Genomic DNA, 12,672 nt, shown 5'->3' on the forward strand with positions numbered 1-12,672 from the left:
CTTCAAAGGAGATACTGGGCCCAAGACTGTTTCTGAAGAAGCATAGGACAGGTGCATCCTTGGCTGCAGCTTGCAAGGAAAGGGACTAGAAAGAAACACAGGATGAAGGTGGTGAACCTCCAGGGAGTTGCTGATTCCTACCCTTTTGGGTTTGTTCCCCGCGGGCTGGCAATGCTATAGAAAATCAGGGAGGAAATGATGATGTCGATGAAACAGATAAGAGAACAACTCATTCCACTTTTAAGGCCCACACAGCAATGAAAATAAGTTTAAGCATTTAACAGAAAGGTGGGGGAAGGGGGAAGTGGGACACAATCTTCTATATGCCTCTGCAAAAGGATAAGATCCTGTGCCTGTGTAAAGCAGCCAGAAAACTAGTGGATCTGGTCCTTTTTTGAGTTTCTGGACATTCTCAGATGATGTAAAACTATTCAGCCCTGCACAAGATTGGGGGAAGGATAAAAGGGGAATGGGTAGAGCAGCTCTCTGTTCAGCCATTGCTGAATCCTGGACTTGCCCTCTTGGAGCTTTGGCAGAAAGAGGAGCAGCCAGAATCCTCTCTGTTTGACCTCAGATATGAAAATAGCAGCTGGCATGATGGGAAGACCATAAAAGTGACTTAACAGCCATCTTTGCAGTTTCTCCAAGCTGCAGTTGGCTTTGCTCAGGTGCAGCTGGCATCATTCTTCCTTTCTTTAAATGAGCTCAAAGCCTCCCTACAAATTGTACTCATACCTTCTTATCACAAAAAGGCACGTCCCTTGAAAATGAGACATTTTCCCAGCTTTCATTGTACAATCCAAAAAGAAGCTTCATTCTGCTATTTCCACCATGCCATCCTTTGGGAGGTGTTGGAAATACTTCAGCAAGATTTGATTTCACTGTATTCGGTGCTTTACTTTCTGGCACAAGCTGGGAACCAAAGGAGCATGCTGGGTAAAAAGTTAAGTAAACTAAAACAGAGCTGAATGCGCTAAGGGCTGCATTAGTGGAGGCTGCATACCGGTGACCATTTCAGAGCAAGGTACAGGCCTGCCAGGTGACACACCACACAGATGCCCCTTCCTCCCCACCCTCCCCACCTCCCAAACTGTGCATCCATGCCTATCTTGCACCATGTGCCTTGGGGCAGGGGCAGGCAGCAAAAGCCAGGAGGAGGGAGCCTGGCTGCTGTTGCAACTGCAGCAATAGGCAGAGCAGCAGCCAGACAAGAGCCCCTAACCCCTCACAAGCTGCATTGGGCTGCCAGTTGGACATTTTCATATGGACCAGGATGATTCAAACTTTGAATCACCAGGCCTGATTATCTGCTGCTCTGCACACTGAGAACAAACATGTTTCTCACCCAGTTTGTACAAGGGAAAATGACTGCAGAGAGCTAGGGCAGTACGGGATCTGGTCTACTGGGTTCTATTGCTCCTCTTATATTTGGAAGGTGAGAGCAGTGGCAAGAGACAAACATCTCCTATTACCTACATATTCCTACTTCATCAGGGCTGGTTTTGTCTGATTTGTCTTCAAACTAAAATTTAAAACATTTAGGAAGCTCTTTAGGAGTGATTCAAGAGATTCAGTGGATGCATTAGCACTTCAGGATTTTGACCTGGTTTAATTTGAAAAAGAACTACATTGTACTTTCTTCCCTGAACAGCTGAACAGAGGAGGTGAACTCTTCTAGCAGAACAAAAAACAGAGCAAAAGTGAAGGACAAGTTATAAAGCCATTGAGATGGAAAATTAGAAAGCAGTTTAAATAGGTTCTTTGGAGGAAAAGAGGTCTTCCCTGCTATAGTGAGCATGAATAAACAATAAAAGCTCATGTCAATAAGGAAAACACACTTGCTAGAGGAGGTCTCTTTCCTTTTCAGAGGCAAAGCTTTCATTGGGAGGCAGTGGTGCGCAGGTGGAGAATTAACCTTACTAAGCTCTTCAAATGTTTCAATCTCTGATAGGATTTATTATCCTTCTGAAAAATAAAATGATGTGGTATTTTCTTTAATGGTAAAGATTCAACACAGATTGGGGATGAGGAAAGATAAAATTTTCCTCTTTCACAACTATGTTAAGCTGTAGAACAGCAGTTCCCAATCTGTGGTATGGGTACCACCAGTGGTACGCAGACAACCTGTCCATGGTACACATTAACATATTTTTTATAATTACTTTATATGACAAAAAATTGCTGGTAGTACTTAAGGTTGAACTGAAAAAATTGCTGGCGGTACTTAAGGTTGTATTGTTTTAAATTGCTGGTGTGCGATCTGTCAGACTTTGGGAACTGCTGCTGGAGACTAATACCAGTTTATCAGGAACAGCAAAGCATCATCTGTGCCTTTACAGCTCCCATCAAAGTTTCATAGTGCAAACAAAGTTTGAAAAGACAGAGTGCTTCTTTAAAAGCTTCAATGCTTTTAAAGTGTGTTGTAAATAACTGAAGCCAATTTAAACTGAACTAATGCAATTTGAACTGAACTGAATTAAGAGAGTCTACACCACTGACTGAACTGGATTCATTTTAATCAGATGTAATTAAATAAATGTAATACCCTCTGCATTGTCCAGGCCATATTACACCAGATCCTCAAATGGTAAAACAGAACCATTCTCTGGGGTTCTATGGATAGACTGCACAGGTACACTCATTTCCAAAATGATTTTGTTTCTTTTATTATTTACCACTGAAACAAAACAACAACAAAGCTTATAACTGAAAAAATAGCTGGGATTTCATTCAGGTGAGTCAGATTTATTCACGAGCATAAGCCTCTGCAAGGTATGGTCTCCAAAAGAAAAGAACAGTTCAGGATTTGGTCTGTTGTTGTTATTAAAAAATGAAGAATTGGGAGTATCTAGAATACTTTTCACTGTATCCTCTGTATTTATCATTTGCATTTCCCTCAGCCTGGGGAATTTTACATCTCCCATGTATGGAATATTTCTCTGTAGTGTTGCTGTAGGGAATGCTCCAGCTGCTTCAGGGAATTTTCCTATAAAAACCTTGTTTTCACTGAAAGTTAAACAAAAAATCTCTTGGAATTATTTATATAACACAACACTCTCTCTCTTTATCTATCTATCTCTTCCCCTCCCTCCTTCTTCTACTACTTGTAAAAGTAGTTTGGGCATAGCCTTCCTGACAGCATCTCTTGAACAGAGTTAGAAAAAATCTACTGTATCTGAAATAACATCAGCCGATGGAAAAAAGCTGCTAATTGACTATAAATGCTGAGAAAAGAAGCACTTTGAGGGTCTTTCAAAGGGGTGAGTGGGTGAATGACAGCTACTGGTTTGGTCTCTAGGAAGAAGGACTTACTGCCATCATCTTGTAAATTTCTTCCAGCAGAAGAACAAGCAGGTGGAATATAAAACATTTCTGAGAATGATAATGAGACGTACAGCTTGTAAAATAGAGCACAAGGTCAAGCTTAAGGCTGCAATGAAAAGAGGCAATTTCCTCTTCTTGTTACAACCCTTTTCATGAAAATGGATTTATTCTCCAGTCCCATTTTTGTATTTTTTCTCCTTTGGAATGATTTTTGGCACAGAAAACCTCAAACATGTAAGAGTTTAAAACCAAGTAGATCATCCTGACTATAGTAATGGTCTCTGGCATGATGACCTTTTCAGGACTGACATAGTTTGACTGGCTGCATATTCCATCTCCTAGCACGGACATATGAAATAACATAATTCCTCATGCTCCCATCTTCACTCATTTCTAGCAGAGAATGCAGGTCCTCAGATAGATTCTGTTACTCCCTTCCCTTCCCAAACTCTAGAAAGTAGGCTCAAAATTTAACTAATCTGAAGCACAAAGCAGTCCACTAAAGTTATGACTATACAGGGTGGGGTGCTTACAGCACAGGTTGACATCTGAGCTGGCTTTCATCTAGCTCAGATTAAAACAGCAATACTAACTATCTAATCGCACTCAGTTTTATGTAGACTTAATTTTTTTTTAATCTTTAATTTAATGTGTCCAAAGTGAAGAAAACTACGATGCGAACTGTTGTAACATGGGTCTGTGATGAAATCACATCTGAGTCCACTCTTGACATACCCTAAAATAAGGTGGAATTCTGCCCTGTGCAGAGGTCTAGCATGAGGTTTAGGTGCCTTTCCCCCTATCAAAGGCCATATTTTGAGGGTTGAAGCAGTACAGGGGTTTTGTGTTAAGGCACTTCACAGGCATGAATTTTACTCACTATTGAACAATTAGAAATGAACCCTAGCCATTTGGAACCAGATTTCACACACAGTTCAGGTATGTGTTTTGTCTTATCCCATTCTAAATATCACGACAAGCAGAAGGTTTTGGTTGGAGTCTACTGCATTTCATGGTGTATCAGTTGAAGTTTGAAGCCAAAATATTTACCCTTAAATTTCCACCTTGATTTATACACCATATCAATACTTTGAAATAAAAATAAAATATTGTGTTTCAAAGTTGTTCATCTTTGAAACAGGCATGAGGCGTGAGGCACAGTCGTACTAATTGCATGAAACTTCAGATATTGAGGATCCATACAATGATCAAACGAATCATTTGGATGATTGGATGGAACTGTTTGGGGCTCACACTTCTGATGATGAAAATGACAGGGATCTTAAATTGTGCTTGGGAAACTTTTCATTGCATGTAACCCGGGGCTTGTGGTAGTTCCATGACCATTGTCAGAAACAATCATGGTGGCGATTGTTCTTTCTGAATTCTTCCCACTGCAAGAGAATACTTACCATACATGAACTTTTTTACAAATGGAGTATAAAATGTGGGTCAATGTATACACGGACCTACAAAAATCCTAACTTTTTCCATCAGATGTATGGGACTGACTTACACACCGCACAGACTTATACACCATGAAATACAGATTTTTAAAACATCTTCTTGGTTTTCAACACCCCCCTCTTTGAGTTTTGGTTTAGGCCCCACCATTAATAATTTTGGTAAGAGAATTCCAAGAGATTTAATTACAAAAATAGCAAGTCAAAAGATAAATCTCATGGCAAGGAACTCAGCAAGGGTGGAACAACTTAATCCACTTTTGCTCTGCAAAACCCAGAAGGTTAAAGAATGACCCTGATGCAAAGTCTAATTTCTTAGTTTCCTAGAATTAGAAGATGGAAGAGCCTTTTAAATCAGTATGTTTATTTTTTAATAGAGAATTTTTTCCAAGCCTGAAAATGCTTTAAAGAATTACAAATGATCATCTAAATTATTTCCTTTGATCTGATCAAGATCCTGTCCTACATCCAAGAGAAAATAATTTAACTTTACACGTTTAACAGAGATTGCTCCACTTTGCTCCCTGCTGAAATTCAGCTGCCTTTCAGCTGGAATACAGTAGCCATTATGACCTCTCTGATACAACAAAACATTTAGGAACAGATTTTATCCTACATCAACACATTCTTAGAGACAAAATATTGGAGGACAGGAGTCTTAGGAGGCCACTTATGGTTCCCTGAATCTCTGGGTCACTGCTAAGATGAATAAGAGTAACTTTGGGGCTATTCTAATTTTTGCCATGTTACTCCTTACTCTAACTTCTAATACCTGTCTTGCATCAGATCTGAGGTGTATCAGTGGAACAGAAGCCCGCTGCTAGCAACCAAGAGGACACCTTCATCAGGATTTCTTAGCCGGCCAGTTATGGCCACATTTCAGCTCCAAATAATTGGACATTTAATGAGGCTTATCTTTTTAAGTGTTTTGGAAAATCTCCCCCTAAATCCCTGAGATTACTCAGAAAGTTAACACAGGTTGTCATGGAGGCCTTGATGTTTCAGAGCACAGATTAGTTATATTCTTCATGCCTAAACACAAGGAAAATGATGGTAAGCAGGGAAGGGAACTCTATCTGGATTTTCTTGTTTAATAGAGTAAATAACAGAACTCTCATAGTATCCTCTCATAGATTTCATAGACACTAAGGCTGGAAAGGACCTTGGAGGATCATCGAGTCCAGCCCCCTGCCCCAGGGGCAGGAAGTCAGCTAGGGTCAAAGGATCCCAGCAACATAAGTGTCCAAACGTTTCTTAAAAGAGTCCAGAGTAGGTGTTTGCATCACCTTTGGAGGGAGTCTATTCTAGGCCTTGGGGGCTCAGGCAGTAAAGAAGTTTTTCCTTATGTCCAGCCTAAAATGGTCATGGAGGAGTTTGTGACCGTTGGACCTTGTCATCCCATGGGGCTCTCTTTTGTCTTACTCTCAATAAAACTAAACTACATTCTTTAGTTTCCTTTGCTTATAAGTGTTAATCCCTGCCCAGTATGTTGACTCTGCAGTAAAAACATGAACCAGACACTGTTTTCACTAAGGTCAGTGTAGCTCCTTTGAAGACCATGAATTTACTCCAATTTACACCTTTGTTACCAAGATCAGAATGTGGCACTTTGTCTGATTTAAAAATAAGATATGTAGATAATGGAGCATACAAATTGGTGGGTGATCCCTGAGGGAGTTTATACTAAATCTTATGCATTAGACAACAGCAATGGGAAACAGCTGCCTAATAATATATCTGTATTCTAATACCATCTGCTTAGACTGAATCTCCATAATGAACTTGCACTGCCCATGTGCTACACATTTCTGCAATTTCAGCCTCTCTGAGGATCCTTCTGCAGGTTGAAGGAATCCCCGTCAATGTTCACCCAAAGCACAGGATTAGGCCATTGGCCTTCTGTTGTTTATTGGTGAAGTTATTTTCCCTCTATTGAGCCTCGGCATGCTGGCATACGGTACAACTCAGCTACATTCCATTTCCGCCTTTCCCACAGCAAGACATTAAAGTTGTCTTGTTAAATCAAATCAACCCAAAAACCTTTTAAAAAAAAGATGAATCCTGAATGCACCTTAAAAATCAGATTCAATGAGACATGTTATTTCACTCAGACTAAAACAATTGATTATTTTTAAAACATACTTATTAAGGTTTAACGACCGTGAAAGGAACTGGTCCCTCCGTTTTCAGAAAGCTGAATCATTACTGCATTTCCTACGCATGCATATGATTTCTGAGCTGCTTATAATTTGTATTTCCTGACTAACGAGAATTTATTGCTCGCAGAACTCTAGATCCTGGCATTTAGCCACAACTCAGCTCTGAAAGAGATAAAAAACCACTCCAATCCCACCAATCCAGGGGGAGCATAAGAAGGCATTCTACCTCAGAGTGGCACATTGCTTTCAGGACCTCCTCTGTTGTACTGGAGGGGAAGACAAAACTTTAAGCAGTCCTAGCTGTGTGGCTAGTCAGAGTAGCTTAACCTCTGGCCTTGCCATTTTTTCTGCCTTTCTCTACCCCCCTTTCATAGAATCATAGAAAATTAAGGGTGAAAGGGACCTCAGGAGGTCATCTAGTCCAACCCCCTGCTCAAAGCAGTACCATCCCCAACTAGATCATCCCAGCCAAAGCTTTGTCTAGCTGCGTCTTGAAAACCTCCAAGGATGGAGCTTCCACCATCTCTCTGGGTAACCTGTTCCAGTGCTTTACTACCCACCTCATGATAAAATTATTCCTAATATCTAACCTAAACTTCCCTTGCTGTAACTTGAGACTGTTGCTCCTTGGTCTGTCATCTGCCACCACTGAGAACAGATTATCTCCATCCTCTTTGTAACCACCCTTCAAGTGGTTGAAAGTTGCTATTAAACCCCCTCTCAGTCTTCTCTTCTCTAGACTACATAAACCCAGTTCCCTCAGCCTTTCCTCATAATTCATGTGCCCCAGCCCCTCCTCACCATTTTTGTTGCCCTTTGCTGGACTCTCTCCAATTTGCCCACATCCTTTCTGTAGTGAGGGGTCCAAAACTGAGCACAGTACTCCAGATGTGGCCTCACCAGTGCTGAACAGAGGGGAATAATCACTTGCCTTGATCTGCTGGCAACACATCTACCAAACCAGCCCCGTATGCCGAGTCAGCTTGATTTTACGGTTGAGATAATTCAGCAGTTGCAACTGGCTCTCATGCCAGCTGTGCAAGGTAAAAGGAAATTCCTTATTCTTTGCATTTGTTGCATAAGGAACATTCACAATCTTGCCAATAATTTGAGCTGCTCTGTTAACCAATACCTAAACCAGGTAGGTTAATAAGAACAAACTAGCAATAAAAAAATACTTAAAGAAAGATTGCACTGATTCATTATATTCATATCAGTGAGGTGTTTTTTTTTCCCCTATTGATCAACACCAGAAATTCCTTTGGGAGCCCATTACATTTCATAAACATATAACTGAATGGACAATAGCAAACAAGAAATGTGTTATAAAGTACTAGACTTTATATTAAAGCACAGACCTAGAAAAAAACCAACAACACATTCTATCATGCTTTGTAGTTTGTTGGAAGTTTACTTTGTTAATAGTATTGTTTGGGAGAAAGGAGTTGCCTTTGCATTGAGCCAGGTCCTTTGCCTGGGCAATTAATGGTCCAGTTACACACAACACTTAGACCATGGTGAAGGCTCTTAAAATGTGAAATTCTGCATGCTAAAGCTTATTAACTCATGCTAAGTGTCCTCTGAACATGTCAAAGTTACACCACTTCAGGTGAGGGTTAACTTCGGGGTATGCTACCTATGTCACGTTAGGCTAATCTCAGTCTGCTCCACAAAGATAACAAGCAATTTGTAGTCCTTCAGGATGCTCCATTTCCAACCTTTCCCCCCAAACTAAAGTAGGATTAGACCCCAGGTGTCCTGGCTCCTAGCTATGCCCCTACTTGACAGCCCTCCAGTGGCAAGTCAGAACTGTTCAGGCAAGAAGTGGTATTAACCCTTAATGTTAATACAATTGTTAATGTTAATACCAACTGCTCCCAGCACATGCTGATTTAACACTGCTGAACATTCCACAGACTTAGTATGGTCTAAGTGTAATGTGTAACTCCACCTCTACTTAATTTACTCCAGCTCAGCTTCTGGCATGAATGCATTTCCTTTTCCCTCTTAGTCATTTAGGAATTGTTGAGTCCCCTAAGGCAGATTTGCTGAGGAATGTGCCATGAGAATGAGTATACAGAAGGACAAGCAGAGCGCTACAACCCCCAAATCATCGTCTACATTGGTGGAAAGTCTAGTTGGCAGGTTCCAAGCTCAGTCTATTGTTAGATATTCCTCTTTTAAAATGTTAATGAAGCTGAAACCATACAGTAATGGAATAATCTGCACAGCTCAAGCTTTGAAAGTTATAGCTAAATGATCAGTATAACCAAAGATGAAAAACTGTGGCCTCAATGAGACAGGCAGCATGAATCAAAATCTCCAGCTGGCAAGGACACAGTGTATTCTCTTCATGTCTCCAGCTCTTTATATGTTGCATGTCTTTTTAGGGCTTGATCTAAAGCCTGTTGAGTTCAACAGAATTTAGGACGTGACCTTTACATTCCAACCACTTGAGAGCACGTCTTGTGGTCTCCAGTCCTGACTGGGGCCTGAAGTAAGAATTTTGCTCTCTGTTGTTCTAGTACAGGGATCACCAACCTGGGGATCCTGATCTACAGGTAGATCTCAGAGCCTCTTTAGGTAGATCCTGGGCTGGGGGGACAGCTGGGCACGTGCACATGTGCACACCCACCACCCGCAGCCCCAATCTGTGGGGAAGGGAAGAGGCAGGGGCCAGATCGAGGCCCCTGTGGTGAGCGGCTGACTGTGCAGACAAGCCAGCAGCAGGGGAAGGTAAGTGGGGCCCCATCCCGGCCACGTGGTGGGAGGGCTGGAGCCGGGGGAGGAGGGGCTCTTTCAGGGGTGTGTGGGACTCCCTCCCCATCTCTGCAGGGGCAGAGGTGGCAGAAGCCTCCACCCAGCTCTCGTCCCACACAACACCTGCCTCTACTTTGGTACCTATTACCATGTTAATTGGAGGATGGGACACTGTACTGGAACTGCATGCAGTAATTAGTCATATGAACCCTGCACACCTCATTTTGTCTGTCCAGGTTGTGAACCAACAAGCTAATCTCTTTCCACAGCATCATCTCAATGTTGTCCTCAGTTAGGCTGAGATTCACAGTGCCATTCACTACAAACCATTCAGAAAAGATGCCCATTACCAACCTAACTCATTCAATTCATGTCGCCAAATTCTGATCTTGAGAATTTGAAGTGGATTTGGATCCATTTATATTTTCAAACAGTAAAACTAGCACATACTAGGTACACACCATGAACCCTAATAATATTGTTAAGACCTCATAAGGGGCTTATTTGGAGCTCTTCATGAAGCATTACTATCCATTAGAGTGCATGTATAGCAATGTTTCGTATACATACCAAAATGAAGCCCTATCCTTTCCTTATTATGTTTTTGTTGCTCCACATTATGACACAGCTGGATAGAGAAATGGCTGTCTTCCTATTTTATTTCCTAGAAGGGGATGGGGAGAGTGGGAATTGCATTGTCACCTTGCCAAGAATGATTGTGTAGCACTCCACTTGCTCGGGAGCTTTGTATTTGCCCTGTATGTTGTGATGCAAATGTTATAATGTTGTGACATTCCCAATTGATTCACTTTCTTCACACCCTCATTTTCATTACCCTTATTTGTGTCCTAATGGAAAGGGATCTTTCAGATCACCTGGAGAGAGCAGAAAAGAAACAGGTTTTTGCTACAGCACCACTGAGACAGGAAACAATAGCTACAACAGACCCAAACATAATATCAAATGTCATTTTCCCATAGAGAAATTGAGTGCCAGCATAGTGACTGTGTAGGGAATGTTGATTCCATCAACAAGCTTTGAGTAAACAGACAGCCCATAATATACATCAAGGTTATTTTAACTGTAAATTGAAATAAGTGACTGAATATTTTTACCTTATTCGTTCTTATCTTTTATCCAAGAAAGGTTAATAATAAATCCATAAATGTAAGTGTCTGGGGAGTTTTGGTAAGTCAAGCAGCAATAAATCAAACAATGTTCATAGCTGCATGTCATTGTTTCACATCCTGGAAAAAACAAACAGTGAAAATATTATAGTTTATACTGAAAAAAGCAGGTGCAAAAAAATGCAAAAACAAGGAAGAAAAAGGCATAGCTAAACCAAATGCTTCGCATTTCAATGCTCCTGGCAAAGCTCAGAGTATTTTAAATGACATTATTCATGAGAATCCTCACACATTTTCTGGTATCAGCACTAATTTTTCATTTTTTGTGATATTTGACTGTGATGTTACCCCACTGAATTCAAGCAAACACAGGAAATTGGTACATTTTCCTTGCAAATCCACATTTGCAGCACATTACTGAAATGATACCCTTTTTTGATAAAAAAAAAAATACATTGTTTATACAGTTGATATAAAAACAAGGCAATTTAGGTTTTGCAGCAAAATATGTAATTATATTGATTTTGAGTGTTTCTTAGTAATCTTATCAAAGCTTTGTATTTTTTTCTCCTTAATTATTCACACAAATGTAAATGTTACCAAGTTTTTCCTAAGAGTTTTAGGGACATTGTAAGTACATGAGAATAAATATCACATTTACTCAAGTCTAACATAAGGTTTCATCTTAGATTCATGTACAAAGTGGAGGGCGGGGGCAAGCAGCTCCTGTAGCTCTGACTTGATCCCTGGGACCAGTTCAGGGCCAGAGTCAAACTCTCAGCAGCCAAACTCCTGCCCCCCACCCCTTGCCCCCTTCTGTCCCCCATTCCCACCCCCTTCCTCACCCTTAATGTCAGGCACACCTCAGCTCCAGCCTGGGATGGATTGCCTCCTGGGCACGAAGCACATGGAAACTCTGTTCCCTGCCTAGCCAAGCAGCAGCACCAACACTCCTGTGTGGCTGTCTGGAGCTGCACTTCCATGTGCTGTGCTCCAGGAAAGTAATCGAGCCCAAACAGAGTCTGACAGTAAGTATGTGGAAGGGAGGCAGAGACTGGGGGGAGTAGAGGGAAAGGAAGAGGCTATAAGAGGCTGGGGGTTGGAGGGTGCAGGTGATGGGGAGGGCAGGAAGGCTGCAGGGAGAAGTAGTGGGGTGGGGGCAAGGGGGCTACCTCAACCCCCTAACCACCCGACCCCTCTAGCCACTGCTTTCCCTGCTGTAGCAGTTGGAGGAGCAGAGGTAGTTCAAGACAAACCTCCCATAATTAGATTCTATACCTGGAAAATTATAACAAATTTATACATTTTCCATATGTAGATTCTACTTATGGGGGTGGGGGCTCTTAAATTGAGGGTCATCTTAGATTCAAGTAAATATGGTAGCTTCAGGCTTTCTCTAGACCAGGAATTATAGGTGTGGTATCTTGCTAGCTATAACAAACCACGCTACCCTTACTATGTACTACTTTTGTTGAGATCCTAGTCTACCTATTTATTTCAGGAAAAGTAAGACAATGCACTAATATCAATCCAGACTAACCTCAAAGAAGTTAGTGAGTCATTCAAGATTTACATCACTAAACCCGAGATCAGAATCTGACACATTGTCTGGTTAAAATATAAAACATTTCCTTTATCCCCTTGACTTCAGATGGAGTAGATGATGGTAGAGACTGTTGTAGGAGAGAATATATGGAGATGGGAGAAAACATGCACCTGAGAAGACTTTGTAGCAGGAACTTAGAAAAGAGTGCGTTTTCATAGCAGATCCCAAACTGGATTTCAACTTTTATGCACCGCTGGATGACACACAACAGGGCTTGTAGAGGCTTTTATGAA

The 12,672-nt window shown here is 41.3% G+C and overlaps 1 protein-coding gene across 2 annotated transcripts in view; it reads right to left on the reverse strand.

Annotated features, from left to right (window-relative positions):
• LRFN2 (leucine rich repeat and fibronectin type III domain containing 2) overlaps positions 1–12,672 on the reverse strand; it is a 337,027-nt gene that overhangs the window by 232,235 nt on the left and 92,120 nt on the right. For both annotated transcript variants that reach the window (XM_059717085.1, XM_006264224.3), the window contains exon 2: positions 10,822–10,953. The gene's annotated coding sequence lies outside the window, so the exon portion shown is untranslated. The remainder of the gene's footprint in view (positions 1–10,821; positions 10,954–12,672) is intronic.

This window comes from Alligator mississippiensis, chromosome 1 (assembly GCF_030867095.1).
Source record: "Alligator mississippiensis isolate rAllMis1 chromosome 1, rAllMis1, whole genome shotgun sequence".
NCBI classification, from domain to species: Eukaryota; Metazoa; Chordata; order Crocodylia; family Alligatoridae; genus Alligator; species Alligator mississippiensis.